Source organism: Zootoca vivipara, chromosome 4 (genome assembly GCF_963506605.1).
Source record: "Zootoca vivipara chromosome 4, rZooViv1.1, whole genome shotgun sequence".
Taxonomy (NCBI): Eukaryota; Metazoa; Chordata; class Lepidosauria; order Squamata; family Lacertidae; genus Zootoca; species Zootoca vivipara.
In genome coordinates, this window is record NC_083279.1 from 1,601,058 (window position 1) to 1,620,123 (window position 19,066).

Below are 19,066 nucleotides of genomic sequence, written 5' to 3' on the forward strand. Positions count from 1 at the left end.
GTCTGCACCCTCATTAAATCGCCAATAGAACTCTTAATGCTCCTGAATGCTCATTAACAGCTCCCACTTAAGAACAATAGGGTGAAATGGTCAGCTATCGAATCTTGCCTGGGGATATATGCTCCATTGTCTTAACTGCTTAACTACTGGTAGCCACTTTGCTTTATTTATTTGATGTGTTTTTGTTACTGCTGTGTGTCCCCCCCCCCCCAGCAAGCGGAGACTTAGCTGCTCTTGCTAAAGCAAAGCCCTTTCCGCTTCAGTTTTTGGAGGGGAAAAGTGCTGGTTATGGTCTGTAAAATACATTAATTTTTTTGCTTCTAGGGGGGGCAGCTGCCCCCTCCTGCCCCCCCCTGCCTACGCCCATGAAATGCCTGGTTGGGGAGAGTGCACCCCAATCCCAAACAGGTTAAATATCCAGCCCCTGAGTCCCATCCCATCCTTCCCAGCTGAAAAACAGCAACTCACGACTTCCACTGCCTTCCTAGAGTCAGATGTAAATGAACGAGAAAGCCCATGGATGACTTTGCAGCACAGATATCCAGATGTCTACACCAAGCAGTTTCATGCAGGTGCTGAACAGTGTGGGGGACAAGATGGAACCCCAAGACCACAGGCCCAAGGGAAGGGCAGCAGCATCTCAGCACCACCATCTGGGTCCAGCCTCCCAGGAATGAAGGAAAGAACAGAGTGTATGCAGAGCTTGTCCCTGCAAGGTGGTCCAGAAGGATACTATGGTCGCTGAGAGGTCCAGGAAAACCAACAGGGTCACACTCTCTGGTCCATCCATCTTCCATCACAAATCAGTAGAATGGCCAAACAGTTTTCTTTCCCAAAACCAGTCTGGAAGTCAGACTGAAAAGGATCTATATAATCAGTTTCATCCAGAAACTGTTTCATCCACCCTAAAGATGCTACACATCTTGTCCAAAACAGAAGTATTTAACAGTAGGTGATAATTGTTCATACTGGACGAGCCATAACAAGAGGGAGGAAGTTCCTTCACAACAGGGGCTGAAAAGCTGAGAGTCCTAACACTCTTATTCCACAGGTGCCCAGACACGCACAGGAGGGATCTCTTTGCAAGAGCTATACTTTTGGGTTAGGGGTAGTTAAGGGGTGCAGAGACTTGATTGGCCAGAGAGCAGGTGATCTGCAGAAATGCCTCCACAAGCTTCTGTAAGGAGCATAAAATATGTACAGGACAGAAAAGATTGTGTGGGTTTGATTACTTTTGGACGGCTGGGGGCTTTAAAAGAATTGCTTGCTCTTCTCATTGGAGGGTTGTGCCCTAGCAGCTCTACCAGAACAGCCTTCACTGCTTTTCTGACTTGAAAATAAATTGCCCCATGCGAGCCTTGTACTTCCTTTTTTTCTTTTTGGAAAAGCAACCCTTGGCCTACATGCTGGCCATGCATATTTGGACTTCACCTTAGCAAACCTCTTGACACCCTTCCTTTTTCTCCTTACTTCAGCAACTGTAGATATAATGGCTGATTAAGCTAATTTGTCATACAGCGTCTTGCAAGCAACTTAGAACAATAAATCACCTCACCATCACAAAGGTTAAAATAAACTACCCATCTGAATAATTCAGTCTGAATAGTTTCATAATTATATACTCATATCGCGGGGGGGGGCTATGAATGAGAGAGTGGGGGTTATGCCAGCCCTACAAAGTAGCCTAGTGTTGTTATACCCATTTTTCTTAAGGGAGTGGAGAGGAAGTTTGTGATAATCTTGTTGTAAATTTGGAGAAGTGCAAATTTGGAAGAATAACTGTGTTTCAGTTTGTATATTGATCTTTGCCACTGCCAGTTTCTTTCACTTGCTAATTCTATGGGTGTTTCCAGCCATTGTGGGACCATTTCCTCATGGCCACCAACTGTGGTACCTGCCTCCACTCTTCTCCTTTTCTTTAGGGTTCTTAAAGCTATAGAACTCACTGCATTAAACCAGAAACACAGAAATCAAGTTGAGCACATGAGCCTATAGTGCTTCATGTAGTGACCATGTTTGCTTTGCAAGCACAACTTGTCATATGACTTTGACTTTAAGCCTTCCCTAAAGCCATCTTCATTACAGTTTATCTGGCACGGCATGCATCATAGAAGAGGTGGGTGAGTCGCCTATAACTCAGAGTACTTGGTGTCTGTGCTTTTAAAGGAATGCCTTCATCTCCCACTCTCTTGTGCAGAGTTATATGCCTAATTCCAGGAGTGGCCCTGAAAAATAAGGACACTTGGAGGGCATGCAAGGTCCCTTTAAAGGAGGGAAGCTCCACCCTCCTTGTGAGTCTCGCAATGCTGAGACCTGGCCAGGATCCACATATGGATCCAGGAGCTTGCAGCAGATAAAGTGTCCCTATTGCAGGAAAGGCATTGAAGCATGATTTACAATAAAATGTAATCCAGGCAGATCCATAGCTGCCAAGTTTTCCCTTTTCTCGCGAGGAAGCCTATTCAGCATAATGGAAAATCCCTGAAAAAAAGGGATAACTTGGCAGCTATGGGCAGATCAGAAAAATCCCTCGTGACCAACTCTGGGGTTGCGGCACTCATCTCGCGTTATTGGCAGGTCCAGGTCATGTGGCCAGCATGACTACGCCGCTTCTGGTGAACCAGAGCAGCGCATGGAAACGGGGGGGAATGTAATCATAGCTACCCATTATAGAACTGTACAGAGCTAATTATCTCCTTTGAACTACACAACAAGATATATAAAGCAAAACATAATTAACACCACTACAAGACCCAGACCAAACACCAGGTTTTTCCATTTATTATCAGAATTCTAAATCTGTTCCAAAATGTGTTTATCTACTTCTGGAATGGGGACATATGGCGTGTGGTCTATGAGAAAATTATTAATTTGAATGGATAGTTCTAAATTTTAAAATACATTTCTTTATATTTCCTGAGGAAATATCTGAAAGTGCACGAATCTATGCTTGGTTAATAGAATAGAGCCAGGTTTCTGAATCCAAAAAGTTCAAAATAACAACACGCACCACACCAGTTCAAGCCCCAACCCAGAGAACCTGGGAACCAATTCACACACCAGACAGCAACCCTGTATTTACTTCAAACACATTAGGCAAAGAAGAAAAACACTGGAGGACTAAGAACAATCCCAATTTCATTCCAAGTATCCTAGAGTCCTGTGTCATGGGTTTTCCCCCATTTCACTTTTAATTTGTGCATGTAGAAAACAAGCATGTTAGACGGAAATCTAGCCTAGCCTTCTCTCTCTTATTTACTATTTTTCTATGTGCAGGATTTTTTTTTATTCTGTTATATGAGCCCACATCTGCAAAGCCCAAACTCAGGTTTAGCACCTCAGCAAGTATTACACTTTAGAAAACTTGTTTAAGAGCACTGCATAATGACTTGCTTCCTCCCCCTCTATTTCTTTTTTGACACTGGCTTTGGGGCATGATGCAGCTTTTGCATCTCTCAAAGGACCAACTCTGGCAGAGTGTGTCACAGGAGGTGAGACAACTACAGGTTGTGCATGCATTTTTTATGCCTGTACACACCAGAGTTTACAGATGTGACGTCTGCTGATGTGCCCCCTTGCTTTAACCAAGTAAACAAAGAAGAAGAAGAAGAAGAAGAAGAAGAAGAAGAAGAAGAAGAAGAAGAAGAAGAAGAAGAAGAAGAAGAAGAAGAAAGTCTTATGCATTTGATATTTATTTTCTCTTTTGATATTTTCTGTCTTTTCTTGTGCAATCTGTCTCTACGTATTCGGGAGGGGGAAGAAGGGAGGTAATGTGCTTTAAGATCTTCATTTCTCTTTCTCTCTCTTTTAAAGTCTTTTTTTCCATTCTGTAAGAGAGTAATGATCAAGAGATACCTACCATGTCTCCATAGTATATGCTTTAAAAAATATATGTGTGAAGCTTGTACAGTATGTATAAGATGTAAGTGAGAGAAAGTCACCTGAGGTTTCATTAGGCAATAATTCAGGAACAAGGGTAAATTCACATCCCAACCATATGGGTGTTGAACAGAAACAAAATATTGATAAAGGGCACCTCACAATATTTAAAGCTACATCAACTAAATGATTAATATAGTGAAAGATATAATGCTGAAGGAGCTACGGGAGCAGAATGAGTTAGGCAAGTGAGGGGGAATGGAAGGGGATTTAGTAGGGTTTGTTTCCACTTTTACATTAAGGTTACCAGACGTCCCCGTTTCCCGGGGCCAGTCCCTGGATTCACAAATCAGTCCCCACACAAAATCCATTGAAGTTGAAAAGTGTCCCCGGATTCATTGAAAAAAATCTGGTAACATTATTTTACAACCATGTTGAGGCAGCAGCAAAAATAGCTAATGCTCTTCTAGGCTGCATCAACAGAAGTCTAGTGTCCAGATCAAGGAAAGTAATAGTTCCACTCTATTCTGCCTTGGTCGGACCCCACCTGGAGTCCTGTGTCCAGTTGTGGGCACCACCATTTAAGAAGGATGTTGACAAGCTGGAAGATGTGCAGAGGAGGGAGACCAAGATGATCAAAGGTCTGGAAACCAAGCCTTGTGAGGAATGGTTGAAGGAGCTGCGTATGTTTAGCTTGGAAAAGAGGAGGCTGAGAGGAGATAGGATAGCCATTTTCAAATATCTCAAGGGCTGCCACATGGAAGAGGGAATAAGCTTGTTTTCCCCTACTTTGAAGAGTAGGACCTGAACCAATGGATTCAAGTACAGGAAAGGAGATTCTGAATAAACATCAGGAAGAACTTTCTGACACTAAGAGCTGTTTGACAATGGAATGGTCTCCCTTGGTTATGGACTCTCTTTCCTTGGATATTTTAAAGCAGAGATTGGATCTGTTATCTCAGGTTTAGCTGAGAGTCCTGCATTGCAGGAGGTTGGACTAGATGACACTTGGGGCACCTTCCAACTCTCCAATTCTGTGATTATACTATACCACTGCTGTCATTATGTCCTTTACAAGTTAGAATGCTCCTGTGGTCAGACTGATCCAGCAAAGGGCACCCTTACATTCACTTTTAACCAGTGCTTTTAAAAAAAAAGAAAAGAGAAAGAGGTGCCCCAAGAACGCCTTCCTCTTAGAATGGCAATGGCACCCACCTGAGAGGTGCCGGGACTGAGTTCTGGTGAGTTTCCCTTAAAAAAGCCCTGCTTTTAACCCAAACATGCATTGCAGAACCCATTTCTTAAAATTTCACCATATATTGGCATAGTGGTGATGCTCCTTCCTGTTGTTATCCACCAGCTCAAGACCAGTTCTCTATTTAGTTGCTAATTATGTTTTGCAGAATGTAGGCATTCTCTGGCTTTAATCTAGATGCTTTCATCTACAGTGTAAACCACTTGCAGATTTGTTTAAATATTAGTGCTATGAAAACTGTCAATTTTGTATTTTATTTTTGGAAGAAAAATTGAATCTGCCCTGGGAGCACTTGCTGAAGGGTGAACTACAAATACATATAATAAACAGTAAGATAATTCCATTTGGTTCCCATATTACAACCTCCGAAATAAGCAGGAAGAATAGGTAGTCTAAATCATAAATCTATAGAGGTGCCATCAAATGGAAGCTCAGAGATCCTGCACTCAGCCATCCAGTTGGACAGTTGTGGCTCAACCCAAGCAAGCTTATGTAAGGTAAAGGTAAAGGACCCCTGGACGGTTAAGTCCAGTCAAAGGGGACTGTGGGGTTGTGGTGCTCATCTCACTTCAGGCCGAGGGAGCCGGCGTTTGTCCACAGATAGCTTTCTGGGTCATGTGGCCAGCAGGGCTAAACCGTTTCTGGTGCAACGGAACACCATGACAGAAACCAGAGCACACAGAAATGTCATTTACCTTCCTGCCACAGCTGTACCTTGCACTGGTGTGCTTTCGAAGTGCTAGGTTGGCAGGAGCTGGGACAGAGCAATGGGAGCTCACCCCGTTGCGCGGATTCAAACTGCCAACCTTCTGGTTGACAAGCCCAAGAGGCTCAGTGGTTTAGACCACAGCTCCACCCGCGTCCTTGTGCAAGCTTTGGTGTGGCATTGAGAGCCCTAGCTGCCAGTAACGCTACATGACATTCAAGATCATAGACCTATTAATAATGCTTTTACTAGTGGTGATATAATATTTGATGCTAGCAGTAATTGCAGGTTCCCTCTGCTGCATTTGATAATGCTGTTCATGTGTTCCTCTCCATGCATTCTCAGAATGTGTGGCAAGAGAACAAAAGCCGAACTGGGCATGCTAAACCTATCCATCCCACTTATGTCTGCCTGCTGTAGCCGCATTGAGCAGAAGGTCTAACGGGGGAATAATATTTGCATTTAGAATTCGCCACATGATCAGGAAACCTGGGTGGTTTTACAACATACCAATATATTTTATGCCTTTGACCTTCCCACTGAACATTGATTTTGATCTTCGTGTGCCAGAAATGATTCTGTCTGTAGATTATGTGTGACCAATCCATGTAGTTCATATTGATGCTGTGGATGGAGGTAAAAGTCTCTGCAGTTCCTATCCTACTTTTAAATAAAAACAAATTGTGGTCTGTGGGAGGATATCAGGTATCCTCATTCCTCCTTCTCTGAAAACAGATCTGTGGGCTTTGTTGTCAGGGGTGCACAAATGTCAATATGTATTGGAGTTCAGCAGCTAATCAGAATCCTGTAATCCATAGAAACCATTTCTGGCTAACAGTAACAAATACAGTAACAACAGTTGTGTAAAACTGTGAAAGGGCCCTAACAGTAGAGGAATGCTCACAAGACAAAAAAGTGTCTCCCAAAAAATCAATATCCAAGTCTTGGCACACTTCAAGCTTCTAAGTGCTTCAATGCTTTCGTTTTTTTTTTTTGGGGGGGTGTTACGTAGTTTGGAACGGTTATAAAGACAGCTCCTTGGCACTTGCAAGTGTGTAAGGGGGGGAATCTTCATTTGCAGCATTTTTCCACTTGCAGAATCTAAAAGTCTTCTTTGTTTGTTTACTAAGCCAGTTTTAAGCACCTGCAGGAGACACTTGCTGGAGTTCACAGGCCAAAAAGGCCAGTCTGCCATCACTTCATATATTTTTAGTAAGGTAAGTAGATTTGGGGAAAAACAGACCATCCATAAAACCACAGACAGCAATGCTGCTGCCACCTGGAAACATCTCTCACCTCCCCATTTCTGTTCACTGCTGTTCACTTACTTCCTTTTTTTAAAAAAAAATAACTTTATTGAAATTCAAATTAAAATGAACACACACATAAACACATACACACATTTGAAATGATAATAATAACATACAAAATCATATATAATAGAAAGAAAGAAAATAATAATAATGAAATAATGACCATATAACTAACTTAAAAATTAGATTCATACATTCACTCACAGAGATATAAGTAAAAGGGAGCATAGATGGAAAGTATGATTCTTTTTCTTTCCTTTTTTCTTTCTATTTCTTCTTTTCTTTTTTCTTTTTTTTAGTGTTTTGTTCTTACTCGTAACTCTTTTTTAGGGCCACGAGTATTATAATTTAAGTTGGATTTGAAGCTGTTCACTTACTTCCTTGTATGTTTTCCCAGTTCTCAAAAAACAAATGAAAACACTTATGCAGACAGTACAACTATGGATTTGGATGTTAAGTAGTACGCTAGACCCCACTGATGCCTAGATTCAGCAAGTGTTAAAATCTAATCAAGCCTTCTAATTCCTGGAAACAGCCAAGCTGGCTTTCCAGCTGGTCGACCTGGTTGATAATTTCTGGCGGGCTAGGGACAAAGGTGAGAGCTGTTTCCTGGTCCCGCTGGAGCTCTCAGCGGTTTTTGGCACCATCAACCATAACATCCTTCTGGACCGCCTAGAGGGGTTGGGAGCTGGGGGCACTGTCATACAGTGGCTCCGCTCCTTCCTCCTGGGTCGTGTTCAGAAAGTGGTGGTGGGGGATGAGTGTTCAGACCCCTGGGCTCTCACTTGTGGGGTGCCTCAGGGCTCTGTCCTCTCCCCCAGGCTTTTTAACATCTACATGCAGCCGCTGGGAGAGATCATCAGGGGGTTTGGGCTGGGTGTTCATCAGTATGCGGATGATACCCAGCTCTACCTCTCTTTCAAATCAGAACCAGTGAAGGCAGTGAAGGTCCTGTGTGAGTGTCTGGAGGCGGTTGGAGGTTGGATGGTGGCTAACAGATTGAGGTTGAATCCTGACAAGACAGAAGTACTGTTTGTGGGGGACAGGAGGCGGGCAGGTGTGGAGGACTCCCTGGTGCTGAATGGGGAATGGGGAAACTGAAGGACCAGGTGCGCAGCCTGGGAGTCATTTTGGACTCACAGCTGTCCATGGAGGCACAGGTTAATTCTGTATCCAGGGCAGCTGTTTACCAGCTCCATCTGGTACATAGGCTGAGACCCTACCTGCCTGCGGATTGCCTCGCCAGAGTGGTGTATGCTCTAGTTATCTCTCGCTTGGATTACTGCAATGCGCTCTATGTGGGGCTACCTTTGAAGGTGACCCGGAAACTACAATTAATCCAGAATGTGGCAGCTTGACTGGTGATTGGGAGCAGCCTCCGAGACCACATAACACCGGTCTTGAAAGAGGAAGGGTAAACATGATGCATGGAAGAATGGGTGGCATTCATGTGGCCGATTTCAAAGGCTCAAAGTGCTTTGTGTCACAGCAGTGAAGCCTAGTATAAACGTGAGGCCATTTTGTTTTGCATCTCTATGGAGTGCTGCCTGGCCATTGTCACACTCAAATGAGCTCCCTAAACCTATAGGTGCAGCATTAACTTGCCTGGGACTGTTCCTGTTGCCTGTGTACAGCACTCTGCCAAGTTAATGAGGCATTCCTGGGTGTCAAATAAGGCAACAAACTGCTTGAATATAAGAAAGAGCCCTGTTCTCTCAATGGCCAACCAGATGCCTATGAGCAGTGCTATTTTTCTAGAAAAAGAGGTGCTGGAACTCAAGGTGAATACCTCCCTGGTTTTCTTAGAATGGCAATGGTGCCCACCTGAGAGGGGGCAGAGCTGATTTCCTGTGAGTTCCTCCTGCCCCTGCCTTTGAGAATCCTGTATGCTGGACCTCTGTGCAACAGCACTCTCCCTCCTGCAGTTTCCAGGAACTGGTATTTGCAAGCATACTGCCTCCAGTTGCAGGCCTCAAACATAGCTAGCCATCAGGCTTAGTAGCCACTGGCAGCCTTATCCTTGGAACTAAGGGAGAACCAAGGATGCTGTCCATTTCACTTTTCAGCCATTCACCAAATCTTTGTATCCCAGGACGAATCTAACAAATATGTAACACGCCCACATTTTTGTGTGGCTTTGCTCTTCTGGAAATGGCATTGTCCAGTTCATTTTGGACACTCTTTTCACTTGCAGGGAAGTAAACATGGGAGGGGGAGTATGAAAGGCAAAGGTCTGAAGTGGGTAGCCTCCTCACTGCTCTCTTTGCAATTGTGCAGGGCTGTAAATCATACAAGGACCAGCCCTCCATGAGCAGAGGAGGCCTTGTGCTCCAGACCTTTACCCTCAAACTTGTGCAGGGCTGAAAACTGGCTAAACCTGATGCACTAGAAGGGCCTGGCAGTGCACCCCAGGTCACCTCTCCATGTTCACGTGCAAGTGAGCAAAAAGGAATCCCAAACAGGGCTTGCAAAGGTTTGCTGCCTAGAATAGTGTCACACATGGGCATTTGGTAGATGTTTTAGTTGTAGAATCATAGAATCATAGAGTTGGAAGAGACCACAAGGGCCATCCAGTCCAACCCCCTGCCAAGCAGGAAACACCATCAAAGCATTATTGACATATGTCTGTCAAGCCTCTGCTTAAAGACCCCCAAAGAAGGAGACTTCACCACACTCCTTGGCAGCAAATTCCACTGCCGAACAGCTCTTACTGTCAGGAAGTTCTTCCCAATGTTTAGGTGGAATCTTCTTTCTTGTAGCTCGAATCCATTGCTCCGTGTCCGCTTCTCTGGAGCAGCAGAAAACAACCTTTCTCCCTCTTCCATATGACATCCTTTTATATACAGTATTTGAACATAGCTATCATATCACCCCTTAATCTTCTCTTCTCCAGGCTAAATATACCCAGCTCCCTAAGCCGTTCCTCATAAGGCATTGTTTCCAGGCCTTTGACCATTTTGGTTGCCCTCCTCTGGACACATTCCAGCTTGTCAGTATCCTTCTTGAACTGTGGTGCCCAGAACTGGACACAGTACTCCAGGTGAGGTCTGACCAGAGCAGAATACAGTGGTACTATTACTTGCCTTGATCTAGACGCTATTTGTGTGTGTATAGTTTTTTGTGTTGGAGTCTTTCTGTGGAAAGCAAATGAAATCTATTTCCTCCCTGAGCATCTGTGTTATATTCTCTTAGGTTTTCCTTTCCTCTCCCACACATGTCTTGCTCACAATAATGCAGCAATATCTGCTTTGGGGATGTGAACCTGCTGCATTCCAAGTAATCCATTACTTTCACAACAGTTGGGTAATGTCTAGTCTCACAGACAACACACAATTATGCAGTCATCACTTCTTGCAAAATATTTTCTTTTTCTTGAACAATCCCCTGAATGGAATAGTGCTGGACAGCAGTGAAATAACATCAATTCTCTGAAAATTGGGATCTCCATCAGCACTGCTTCCATCTTATCTCATAGAAGAATGTAATTGTTTATTTATCTAAGTTACTATCCCCATCTGTTCCAAAGACACAGATCCTGTTATCTTAGAATATTCAAAAGACATGGTAACAGTATAAATCAGTTTCACCAATAGCCACTTGCCAGTAAATAGACACCTAGTGGCAGGCCACTTGCCTTTGTTGTGTGATGACTGTGTGTGTGTGTGTGTGTGTGTGTGTGTGTGTGAGAGAGAGAGAGAGAGAGAGAGAGAGAGAGAGAGAGAGAGACTACCATTGGTTTGTGAGGGCAGGTGGGGTAGCAAACTCCACCACCACTGACTTAGTAATGTTGGATACTTTGGGTACTTATTTGAAAGTAAAATTACTCAGCAGTGGTTGAAATGCAGACACTGAGGTGTGGCTCACAAGCATAGCTGCCAAGTTTTCCCTTTTCTCGTGAGGAAGCCTATTCAGCATAAGGGAAAATCCCTTTAAAAAAGGGATAACTTGGCAGCTATGCTCACAAGGCCACCACACAGGATGATCACCTCAGCATTACTGCCACATCAGATCAAAGGCACATTGTGTTTGCCAATCTGTCCCACACTGGCCAGCCAGGTGCTGATGGAAAGCCCATGATTTGATGAGTGCAATAAAGGTGTGCCACGGCCCGACTCCAGGCACACTGGAGCACAGGGATGGAAGATACGGTTTGGTGCCCAAAGGCATACCTGTCTAGGTGTGTGTATGTATGTATGTATGTATGTATGTATGTGGGTATAACTTTTATACGCCACCCTTTTGAATAAAAATTCATCCAAGGCTGCACATTGCCCCAAAGGTCAGGCTCTGGTTACACATATTTCTTCTTCCCTGTCATTTCTTTGTAATTTTGTGGGGACAGAGTGAAGCAGCCGTGTCAGGGGCCGTGATGGCAGTGATGGCAGAAAGCTCAACAGCGAAAGCAACTGAAAAGCCAGCCCAACAGGATTTGCATTCATTGGTGCAACTCACCCAGCCCTTAATAAATTGTTTTGGGGCTAGAAAAGTTCAAAGCCAAAAGCGGCTGATTTCCCCGGAGCCAATCAAAACGAGATGTGTGCTGGTGTGAGGATCACAGCTGAGTGGGTTTTGTCCTTTCATCACTAGCTGCAGATGGCAAGTAATTTAGGGATGCCTGTTTGGTGAAATTTACTAGCTTCTCTGGAGATTGCGCATATGGGTTTGCATTTTTTTTAAAACCAATTGTGCCATATATAGTATGTAAAGTAACAGATGTAAGTATTGACGGGAAAAGGATAACATTTTTTAAAGAAGCTGTATCTACGGAACAGATACTGTGTGTGCATGTGGTATGCTTTGAAGCATCCTATGTGCCATTTTTAACTTCGCAAAAAATAGACAGAAAATACCAAAGCTCCTAAATTAGATATGAGAATCTGTCATTACGGTTTATGGCTTTCCAGCATCTATATTGTATTGCTCTTGTGGCAATGAAGCCTGTGACATTGACTGGCTCACAATTTTCAGTTGCACAAGAAAGACTCAATTTCTAGTGTAGGTTCTGTGAGAGAAATAATATATCCAGTTTGTCTGGGGTTATTATGCTCTGGTTATTATTATGCTTGGACTACTGCAATGCACTCTACATAGGGCTACCTTTGAAGGTGACCCGGAAACTACAATGCAGCAGCTAGATTGGTGACTAGGAGGGACCCAGGTGGCGCTGTGGTTAAACCACTGAGCCTAGGGCTTGCTGATCAGAAGGTCGGCGGTTCGAATCCCTGTGACGGGGTGAGCTCCTGTTGCTTGGTCCCAGCTCCTGCCAACCTAGCAGTTCGAAAGCATGTCAAGATGCAAGTAGATAAATAGGAACCGCTACAGCGTGAAGGTAAACGGTGTTTCCATGTGCTGCTCTGGTTTGCCAGTAGCGGCTTTGTCATGCTGGCCACATGACCTGGAAGCTATACGCCGGCTCCCTCGGCCAATAATGCGAGATGAGCGCGCAACCCCAGAGTCGGTCACGACTGGACCTAATGGTCAGGGGTCCCTTTACCTTTACCTTACTGCAATGCACTCTACATAGGGCTACCTTTGAAGGTGACCCGGAAACTACAATGCAGCAGCTAGATTGGTGACTAGGAGTAACCATATAACACCAGTCCTGAAAGACCTACATTGGCTCCCAGGATGTTTCTGAGGTATCTGAAGAAGTGTGCATGCACACGAAAGCTCATACCAATGACAAACTAAGTTGGTCTCTAAGGTACTACTGGAAGGAATTTTTTATTTTGTTTTGACAATTCAAAGTCTTAGTGTTGACCTTTAAAGCCCTAAATGGCCTTGGCTCAGTGTACCTGAAGGAGCGTCTCCACCCCCATCGTTCAGCCTGGGCACTGAGGTCTAGTGCCGGGGGCCTTCTGGCGGTTCCCTCCCTGCGAGAAGTGAGGTTGCAGGGAACCAGGCAGAGGGCCTTCCCAGTAGTGGCACCTTTGGAACACCCTCCCATCAGATGTCAAGGAAGATATCTGAAGGGATAAAGAACTGACAACCCAACTTATTCAAAAGATATGGAGTAAAGAAGAACAAATTAGCGAATCAAAGGTCGAAAGGATAATGAAAGGAATAGATGAGATTAAAGTAAGCAAATTTAGGGAGCTCGAACTAAAATTCTTTCTAAAATGGTATAGAACTCTGGCCCAGCTAGCTAATATGATACCATGATTGAACCCTAACTGCTGGCACTGTGAACAAGCCAAGGGATGGTTCTCCCATATGTATTGGGAATGCCCAGAGGTAGGGGGATTTTGGAATAAAATCCTTAAGGTTATTAATGAAGTTTTTAAAGTGAAGCTACCTATAGACTTCAATCTTATGACAATGGGTATACTAGGAAACACGACCATAGAGAAAGGTGACCAGCACACCTTCAAAGCAATGATACTAGCAGGAAAGGCAACAATAGCTTTAGGTTGGAAAGACAGAGAAAAATGGACAGTAGAGGTCTGGACTAATTATTTGTTTGAATTTATTCAGTCAGACATTGTGGCAGTAACATCACAGGAAATAACATGGAAGGCCAAGTCTACTATGATAAGAACCAGATGGAACCCCTATCTTCAACGGATAACAACTACTGGACCAGAAGACATTCAGTGGAAATTAAAGACATTGTGCCCGTGGCTGAGGACAACTGTTTGAACCCTTCCAATGGATTATGGGTGAGGGAGGGGGTAGGAAGGGAAAGGAAAAATGGTACGGGAAATTAAAAATTGGAAGGAGAGAATATAATGTATGTAAAAATTCTCGTACTTCAATAAAAATCTATTTAAAAAAAAGAGGAAGATATCTGAAGGCCGCTATGTATAGGAAAGTTTTTAATGTTTCATGTTTTCATTTGTTGGAAGCCACCCAGAGTGGCTGAGGCACATGGAGTCAACTGGAAATTGGAGAGCTATCCTAGTTGTAGTGAAGATATGAAACAGGAGCCCAGAGTCAAAGAAGTTAAAGGGTCGGTGCACAGAAGGTGGTGGACCTGAAGAGAGAGTGTACGGAGAATGAAGCTTCATGGAAAAGACAGCAGATGCAGGGAACGGAAGCGAGATGAGGCTTACTAGGCAGATATGAAGAAGCCTCAGAGTACTTAAGGGAATAGATGAGAAGAGTGCTTAGGAGACCAAGAAAAAGCTAATGGAAGTAGGTCAATGGAGGGATGGTGAACAAAGGAAAAACTAATGAGAGCTTACAACCGGGGCAAATCTATATAGGGATTAGAGAAGGGATCCTGAGGGCCATATAGTTGCATACATACATGACAGATGGTCATCCAGCCTCTGCTTAAAAGCGTCAAATGAAGGAGAGTCCACCACCTTCTAAGGGAGTCTGTTCCACTGTTAAAGAGCTCTTACCATCTGAAAGTTCTTCCTGATGTTTAGATGGAATCTCCTTTCTTGAATTCATTGGTTTTGGGTCTATTCTCCAAAGCAGGACAGAACAAGCTTTCTCCATCCTCCATGTGACAACCCTTTAGATATTTGAACATAGCAATCATTTCTCCTCTCAGTCGCCTCTTTACCAGGCTAAGCATACCAAACGCCCTCAACCGTTCCTCATAAAGCTTGGTTTTTGGACTCTTCATCATCTTGGTCATCCTCCTCTGCACATGTTCCAGCTTGTCAATATCTTTCTTAAATTGTAGTGCCCAAAACTGGGCACAAGACTCCAGATGTGGTCTGACCAAGGCCGAATAAAGAGGTACTATAACTTCCCTTGACTGGGAGACTAGACTTCTGTTAATGCAACATAGAATTGCATTAGCTTCTTTTGCTGCTGTGTCACACTGTGGACTAATGTTCAGCTTGTGATCTATTAAGACCCCCTAGATCCTTTTCACATTTACTACCTGGATAGGTGTACCCCATCTTACTGTATATTTGTGCAGCTGGTTATTCCTGTCAAAGTGCAGAATTTTACATTTGTCCCTATTGAGACTCATTTTCTTAGTTTTGGCCCACTTCTCCAGTCTGTTAAGATCATTTTGAATCCTGATTCTGTCTTCAGCAACATTGGTTATCCCTCCCAGTTTGGAGTAATCTGCAAAAGTGATGTGCATCCCCTCAATGTAGAAATGGACTGAGGCACCAGGAGAGGATATATTATTTAGTTATTAGCCTTCCTTACCCACGTGAGTGAGAACAGCAGAGTACCATCCTTTGCAGCTTTAAACTTGGAAGCTAAAACAAAGTTGATTTAACCTTCTAGAAACCATATTCCAGGATGCTTTAAGGCAGACTGAATTTTTGTGGTATTAGCCCCCCCCCCCCAAAAAAAAACAATCACACACGCACACACACATCTAAGTTGTTGTTGCTGTTTAGTCGTTTAGTCGTGTCCGACTCTTTGTGACCCCAAAGTACAAAGTGCAAGCTCAGACATGTACATACGGTCAGCTTGGAACCATGAAGAAAGAGGCTTCCCGGACAGGAAGGAAGTAGCATATCTCTCTAGTAAGCTCTGTGAGCCTCGACCCCTTCGTGTGTCTATCTAGCAAAGCAAGAATCAAGAATCAAGTGTGAAGTTATTTAGGGGGGAGGTCTCTGGGATGAAAAATTCATCTGCATTTTTATCTAAATTTCTTCTAATGTACATATTTTTGTGTACAATTTTGCCTAGCAAACATATTTCTGCAAAGTTATTTCCCCCCATGCAATGCATTTTGGTATGCTATTTTCAGTAATGCATACATTTACTCCAGAATATACATTTTGTACAAATTGCTTGTGTACAAAATGGTTGGGCAGTGTTCTCGAAGCCACCAACAGGAGTCTGACCAAACTGCGGGAGGCAGTGGAAGACAGGAGCGCCTGGCATGCTCTGGTCCATGGGGTCACGAAGAGTCGGACACGACTAAACAACTAAACAACACATTTCTTTGCTGGAGAACTGTATTGCAAATTTGGAAAAAGTGCACATTTCAAAGGATGAATGTTTCAGTTCACATTTTGATTCAGGACATGTGAAGTGGGCAAATTTGCTTTTAAACGTAAACTGAATCTGATTTCTCCTCCATCTCTGAATATCACAGTCAAGGTCTTAAATCTCCAGAGTGTACTGAACTACAGAATGAAGAGCTTTTTAGTTCTTGGTGTAGAAGACTGGAGCCAAGAAGAGTATTAGATAAAACCTACCTTTAATTAAATGGCTGTGGTTTTTAGAACTATATCCCTTCATGAACATACAAGAAAGAATGTTGAGTTCTAGCCAAATTTCTGTTTGTTTTGAAAAAGTATGTGTGACCTTCCAGCTTTGCAAAAATGTTGTCAGTGCAAAAATCCTCCACAGATATTGTTGGACTACACCTCCCATCAACCACAATCACTATGGCCAATGGTCAATGACATAGGCACCAGCTTCCACCCAACTTTTGAGGGGAGGGGGGAATTGCATGTGTGTGACATCACCCGCATGACACACACGTGTGACAGGGCCTGCCACAGTTGCAGGGAGGCCTGACAGGGCCCACTGCAGTGAGGTCCGATGGGTCTCAGCCCTCAAGATTGGGGGGATTCCACCAAATCTCAATATACTGTATTTTCCAGCATATAAGATGATTGGGCGTATAAGACAACCCCCAACTTTTCCAGTAAAAATATAGAGTTTGGGATATACTCGCCGTATAAGACTACCCCTCTCCCTACGACTGTCCATGGGCCGAACATGCCCACGCTGCCCATATCCAAAATCTCCGCAGTGCCAGAAATCGCTTCTGTGCATGTCCGGAAGCCGAAAATCGTGTCTGGACATGCGCAGAAGCAATATCCGGTGCCGCGCTGCCCATTTCCAAAATGTTTGCAGTGCCAGAAATCTCTTCTGCGGCTGCGTATAAGACGACCCGGTGTATAAGACGACCCCCGACTTTTGAGAAGATTTTCCTGGGTTAAAAAGTAGTCTTATACACAGGAAAATACAGCCCCACAGAGTTTCCTCAACCCCACAGAGCTGGCACCTCTGGTCAAGGATGATTGCAAGGGCCACCGATTCCCCATCCCTGGTGCAGAACTTTTGCCATATATTACAGAACTTGTTCCCACTCACCTTGCCTCCTCTAATTTGTATTAATCAACAAATGATCTTGGGTTTTTTAAAAAAAGAAAACTTCCAAAGCATTCCTAGATATGTGAGTAATGCTGAAGGCGGAAGATCTTTTTTTAGCTACATGGGAAGTGCCTTGTGGGTGTTTTTACTGTCCGTGCTATTCTGTTATTTCAGCTCTTTTATCTCTTGGTTATTTAAGTGGTTATTATGTGCTAATGGTTTATTGCTATTGAGACTGTGATATTCGTATGTAATTCTGCAATGCTGTTTGTCACTCTGAGGAACCTCATGTGAAAAGGCAAGAGGGGATCAATCCAGATATAACACTAAACATGCACCTGCTCTGCCAAAAACAGCAGCAGCAGCAGCACCCCCACCCCCACCCCACACACAAAGTATGGTTGTGATATTGTGATGCTGAAAGGCTCTTTTCCATCTTCCTACCATCACATAGTAAAATGTGGGAAAGAGGTGGTAAAATCCAGAATTATTATGACACGAGGTAAATTGTATTCAATATTTCAGAGAGGGAGGGGTTTGCTAAATGAATGGCTTTTGTTTCCCGCACCCTCTTATAATTTGGCCCTGATTAATACCAGCAATGAAGCAGCAACAATGACTTACAATGCAATGGGGCTTGTTCCCCGGCAAGCATGCACAGGATTTCAGGTTTAGCTTTAGAATAGGTATAAAACTGTATGGAGAACAGCATCAGCCTTGTCCTGGCAGCGCATGTGGTGGTTCCTGATTTCCATTTCTCTATTCAGGTGTTAGCAAGCACATATGCTGGAGACTAGGGATCTGCCCAGACTTTTCTATTCAGCAGCGCAATCTGGTGTGTCTCTCATCTGTTCATTCTGCCATTACATATGGAAGCAAAACATAATTAAAAGATTGGACTGGTCCATGAAGCTTTCTGACACGGTTTGTTTCTAGGCTGCACATCATTTTGGGCTATTTCTCTCAGCCTCCTGACGTAAATAGCTGGGACTGCAATTTTACATGCAAATCATGGGCATTAACAGAAGATCTGATGGAGGTTCCCACCCCCTGTTGTTTATGAAAGCCAGGCATTTGAAATTGCTTTGCACAGAATAGCTTTCACCTTGCAATGTTCTCTCCACAATTGCTGAGTAGGAAGCGGGTTCTCCAAGGAAGAGCAAAGGCCGGCTGCCAAGACAAATCCAGGCTGGGCCGCAAGCCTGAGAAAATTGATTGAGTGATGATTGTACAAGCAGAACCATTCTTCCCACATGCAATTGCATTTTTGAGCTCTTGCATTTTTGAGCTCTTGCAGTGACATGCAAAAAGCCACAGGCCTGAATATGTGACTGGTAGTCAGGATGCTGACAGTTGCATGGAACAGCTACAATACTGGAAGTGTTCAGGGTTTTTTTTTACTTCAGCCACGTAAGGTTCCTTAACTCCTGTGGAGAATGGAAGGTTGACATTGCAGTTACTTCCCATGGCTGGCTCTTGGGGGAGATGTATTGGCAAGGGAAGCAACCACACGGGTCTTTTGCAAATCATTTGGTGGGTGTTACATTACCAGAGCAGCATGGGAATGTGTCTTTAGGGCTTGTCCAACTTCTGCTTTTCCTGCTGCTCTGCCACTCTGCCAGTGGCAACCACTGCATGATCCATTACCTGGTGACAGTCACGAGAAACAACATCAGGTTTCTTTAGACCAAGTACGGCATAACAGAACAATACAGGAGGGCCATATACAAGAGCTGGGGTGATCTTGCAGACAATCAGAAGACAAGCAACCTGGCCAGAGATAAGGGACACTCCTCTTTCAACCATGGTGTAACATGTAGCATGCCAACGCATTGGGAGAAAATTGCAACCACTTCGCTCCTCTCCTCTGCTGCCACCAGT